The sequence below is a fragment of the Drosophila ananassae genome (assembly GCF_017639315.1).
Source record: "Drosophila ananassae strain 14024-0371.13 chromosome 4 unlocalized genomic scaffold, ASM1763931v2 tig00000066, whole genome shotgun sequence".
NCBI classification, from domain to species: Eukaryota; Metazoa; Arthropoda; class Insecta; order Diptera; family Drosophilidae; genus Drosophila; species Drosophila ananassae.
Window position 1 is genome coordinate 480,766 of NW_025319039.1, and position 6,000 is coordinate 486,765.

The window sequence follows — 6,000 nt, forward strand, 5'->3', positions numbered from 1 at the left end:
CATATAGTAAAAATGCTATTAGAAACTGCTCAGTTACTGAGTAATGTTTTTTCAATAGCATTAAAAGTGCCAAATCCTTTAGTCAGCATCACAGACCAGAATATAGAAGTTCCATATAAACTTACTCACAAAAACCACCCTTGTTCTCTATGGGCTAGACAATCCAAAGGGAACTTTTTCTGGTTAATAAAATACGGAAGGGAGCTGTGCAAAGAGTATACTTGGCGATATAAAAGAAAACATAGATCAGAAGAAGTTATAGATTGGTGTGATAGTAATAAGAATTTGCTTGTTTTTCAATCAACCGATATAAAGCCTTTTGTACAGGCGTTACCAGATCAATATAAGTCTAGTCATTCAGTAAAAGCTTACAGAGAGTACTACCTAAAAGAAAAGATGAGGTTTGCTAAGTGGGAAAAGGGTAGAGAAGTACCGGATTGGTTGCTAAGCAGAATCGTACGTCTGAAAAGCCGCAAATAAAAAGAACGCCTTAATTAGTAGAGAGGAAGGTGCAAAAAAACTAAAACATCTTCTCACTTTAACTCTTAATTAGATTTGAGGTAAATCATTAAAATCTCCACTCTTTTAACTGAGTCTGATAAAATTTAAAAACGGCAGTTTATTGAATACTTTACATGATTAAACCATTAAAACTCTTCAATTTTACTGAATTGATGGTAATTTCAAGGTATTTGCTGCTCAAATTTAGATACATGCTAATTTCTCTATTATAAATACTTAAATTATAAACTATTTACTCTTTAATTTTGGTTATTAGTACTGCGATCCAGAGGTATTCCAACATCACTCACTTCAGAAGAGCAAAGTACTCTGATAATCTGGAATTTCAAAGTAAGGTCTCGATATTACTTCTTTTATAACCTAACGAAAATCTGAGTTCAGAACATAAAACCAGTCCCTTAATATAACTACTTTGCTGTTCCCTTACTATCATTTACAAAGAAGCCCTTATATTTTTCTACTAAATCTGGTCTTTTCTTCATCTATATCTCCTTCTACACCTAGAACTCTATTCGCCAATTCCCTATTCTCTAGAGAAATAAGTAATGCTCTATATCACCGTCAGAAATTAATCTGCCGCACCGAGAACTGATAGACCTTTTTATCTTTCCCATTATCTCTTTTCTTGGGGTGAGTAAAACAATATATTTTTCCACATAGTTATAAGCTGGGAACCATAAAAACAGCTTCATGATCAGCCATTTTAAAAGTTCGATCAAGTTCAATATTCCTAAGCGTTGTACTTGCCTTATATGAACAATAACATCCCAATGTAAGGAAAGTTAATGCAGTCAAAGCAAGTGAAATAGATATTCCTAAATGAGACATTGTTAAACTTGTGCCAACAGCAAATACTCCAGATAATATAAGAGAAGCAGAGGCATAAATTATTTGCTTTCTACTCTGAGCTCTTGCTTCTGAGAATTGAGCTTTTACTGCTGAACTTTGTTCAGAGACTCGAGATAGGTTGCTAGTCCTTTTACTATAACCTTGTTTTACATTAACACCCACAGACTCAGTGGCAACTTTTGAATCCATCTCATCCTGGATTGATATATCAATATTTTCCGGCTGTTCATTAGCTAGAATAAGCTCATCATGCAAATTTTTTACAGAGCAAAAATGTGAGGGATCGATACTAAAGCTTTCTTCAATGCCTTCTAATCGTTTATTCTCTTCCTTTAATCGTTCTATATTTCCTCGTAATATACTATTTTCTAATAGCAATTCCTCACATTGTTTCCCTTTTGCATCTATCTCTTGTTCCAGCTTTACTAGTTTAATTTCATAGTCTTTACATAACTCAGCTTTTCCTTCCGGTATATCTGCATCCTCCACTTGTATACACGAATCTTCGGTTTCTCTTTTTGTCTTTTCCGCTCTTAACAAATACTCATAATCATCTTCTAACCCATTTATTTTTTGCATTAATCGTTGATTGTTCTCATTCAGCCCATTTATAACTTCCTGCATCTTTTCTTTTTTATTAAATAGCAATTCCTTGTATCTTGAAAAAAGCATCTAGTGTTTTTAAGCTTAAGCATTAGGTGGAGAAGGGAAGAACTCTGGAAGATTCCTTAGATATAAAATCTGTAGAAAAGAAAAGAGTTCCCTTCTCAAAAGTAGAGGCTGGACGGTATCGTAGAAAGGCCTAAATGGTTCTAATTCTGTATTCACAAGGTAAGCCTTACTTTTCATTTTTAATAGTAGTATATGGAGTTATATATGATCAACAACTTTTTAGGTATAGATGTTTCAAAAGAACGCTTTGATGTTTCTCTCTCATTCATAAGTAAAAAAGGAAAGCGTGAAACTAGGAAAAGGAAATTTAAAAATGATGATACTGGGTTTCAAGGTCTACTGAACTTTCTACAAAAACATAACGTAGAAGAAGTAAAAGCTTGCATGGAATCCACTGGTTGTTATAGCGAAGCTTTGGCTGAGTTCCTCCACAACGCTGGATATTTCGTTAGTGTTGTAAACCCAGCTTGCATAAGATTTTATGCAAAAAGTAAGCTTACACGACAAAAGAATGACCAGACTGATGCAGAGATTATTGCAGATTATTGTCAAAGACAGGAACCTTCTCGTTGGACACCACCTTCTCCTGAAAAGAAAAAATTAAAACATCTTTATCGTTGCTCAAATGCGTTAAAGGATGAGTTAACATTAGCAAATAATCATTTAGAAAAGAAAGAGAGACTGCCTAAAGAAGTTGCAAATGCTTGGGAAGACCTTGCAATGAACATAGAGCAAAAAATAGAAACAATAAAAAACTCCATACGCGAACTATTAAAACAACACAAAGAATTGTTGGAAGATTTTCAACTCCTATTAACTATTCCAGGAATAGGAGAGGAAACAGCAATAGCTATTTTAGCTGAAATTCCTGGTATAAAAGCCTTTATAAATGCTAGGCAATTGGCAGCATATGCTGGAACTATACCACAAAATATAACATCAGGCTCATCCGTACATGCCAAGCCCAGATTAAGTAAAACCGGTTCACGAACATTACGTAAAGCAATGTACTTTCCTGCTATAGCAGCTAAAAAGCATAATCCTATCATTATGGCTTCTTGCGAAAGATTAAAAGAGAAAGGCAAGCATGCTATGGCCATAGTTGGTGCTGCAATGCGTAAGTTACTTCATATAGTTTTTGGTGTTTTAAGTTCAAAAAAGGCCTTTGATCCAGATCATATCAAGAACTATAGGGCTAAAAGGTTAACTGAAGGTTTAGTACTTTAAAATCAAAAAATGCTTCTAATTCATCTTATGTAAAATGGCATCTTACACAAATTTATTGAATGTTGTTGGTTAGTGGATATGTTGATAAGTAAATTTCTGCTGTTTTATATGTAACTAATTTACTTATCAACATATCCACTAACTATAATCTGTATACTGCTACACAGTTGGAAGTATTTTTTGATTTTATTATGCAATTTGGAGAATTTTTATGACTTTTTTGTTGACTAACAAGACGGTATCTTTTCTTCTTTCGCTGTAGCAAGTTTTTCCTTAAGTTCATCATTTTCTGCTAGAAAATCTTTATTCTCTTTTTCAAGTTTATCTACTTTTTTCTCTAACTCTTGAACACTGTTATTTAAGGATTCATTCATCTTTTCCAATCCCTTCAATTTTTGTTCAAGATACATGCTTTTAGAATCACTTTGTGGTAATCTTGTACCAATATTTACGAGAATTTCTCCTACAAAATCCATAAACTTTTTGAAATGTCTCTCATGAACTATCACTTCTTCACTTAGTGTAGTATTACCCAGCTTTTCCACAATTTCTTGGATTTTTTTTAAACTATTGGATAATAGCTCCATTCGTTCAACAATTTTAGTTACTTCACTTACGTTCAATTCATCACTCAGATCTGCATTACTAGTATAATTCTCACCAGTGGTAACTAGGTTAGATGGATTGGCAGGTTTAATCGGGGTACTCGTATCAACAGAAGCTCCAAATGGCATAAACAGTGCACTTCGGCTGCTCTTAATCGATCTACCTAGTGAAGGTATATCACTATTATAAAGTGTTCTATCACCACTAGAGGCAACTTGCTCTTGTCTATAATTTGTAGAAGTTCCTGTTGGACTAGTACCATTTTTCTGATCTTCTCTACTGCTTTCATTCGTAAAGCGCTTCACTCCCATTACCCTCCTAACATTCTCTCCAAGTTCTTCTCTTTCGATTATAATACGAGATTCATTTTTTTCATAGTTAATTTTATCATATAATTGTTCACATTCTTTGTAGGACAATATTGGTTGTAGCGTCTTCTTCTTTACTTCTTCATCGTAGAAAGCTCTCAGCTTATCATTTGATAATATTGCTATAGCTTCTTTTACATCAGGATGCAATTGAGAATGCCCATTTTTGCATGAATGAACACGGTTCAGTAGAAAAATCTTAACAGAGTGTTGCTTGTATTCCATAATTTCCTCTAATGTAATTCCCATAACTTTTTCTTGTGATTCTATGTATCCTAGAGCTTCTTCAAAGTCTTGTCTGTTAGAGGTGAGAGGTTGAGCTTTTTTTAACTTTTTGATCTCACTATCTTTTGGATGCACACCATTAACTTCAATAACAGGGATAACACTTGCAGAGTCAATCGCATTTAACACAATACTACAATCATCTTGATTTTTTAGGAAAGCTTTTAGCTGTTTTTTAAAGTTCAATAAATTACCTAATTTATCTTCATTAGTTTTAGATTTTTTGATTTGATCATAAACGTTTCTGGCTGCTTGGTTATTCTCTTTATCAGTCCTTATTTTACTTTCTAACTTACCAAGGAGTTTGCTCAGTGGTTTTTTAAGTTTCTTATAATCGTTAACAAGCAGTTCTCTTATCCGTCTTTCAAAATCTCCTTTTTCTTTGAATCTCAAAACAGTATATAGATCATCTTCAGCCCTCTGCTGATCGGATTTTGTATTTACAACCATAACCTTACCTAACACTAACAGATACTGCTGAACAGAACTTAAGGGCGAAGTTAAAACACACTTAGTTAAAGTCATAAGCACTTCTCCAATTAATCTTACTAATATTCTTCTGGAAAACAACATATCTACTGACCTTATTCTTGGGAATATAAATAGAAAAAGTGCATCACCTATAGTCTCCAGAAAACCTGGTGTTAGCTGTCAAATTAAGATTTCTAGAAAATACTCAATAATTCCAGACAGATTTCTCTAGGCCTGACCAGAACGTTTGGGTATCAAATAGGTCTTTCTGGAGTAATTAGGTGTTGTAACTTAGTTACAAATTTAGTACCATAGCGTTGTTTTCATGATATAGGGAGGTTTAAATGCCAATAGAAACAAAACGTCAGGCTGAAGTGCTTAAAAAGCTACAAGATGTGATAAAACATACAGATCGTGACATTGCGGCTGGAAGAAAGTTAGCTATTAAAAGGTGGGTCGAGACCTATATAGAGTATATCAAACTTTTTAAGGATGATAAGCTGGAATTCTTATATAATGTTTTTCGAGATGAAGGTTGTTGGTTAGGTACAAGGTTAAACAATACTGTTTTAGGTCAGAAATTGACTGAAGAGAAAATAGGAGAAATCGATAACCCACTACCAAGGTATGGTATGGCATCTAGGTACTGTATAACGGGCAAGATAGGTGATTTTTTCAACAAACAGTTTGTACTCTCTAGAGGTCAATTTACTTCAGAAGAGGTAGATAGTCAAGGTAATCCGATCAGTGATCAATATGTAAGAAACATTCTGCTATCATCCATGAAGAGAAATGGTCCTGTGTTTGATTTCTGGATCGATAGAGAATCTGGGGAATTAAAGAAGTATGATGCAGTAGAAGGTTTTGACAGTGCTGTAAAACTTAAGTGGAGCGAAGGGGTAGAGTATTTTTATAATCAGTTAGAGGAAAAAGATAAGGAGAAGAAGCTTACAGAAGCTATTGTTGCTCTTTCTCGTCCTCAATCTGTTAAGAAAGACGC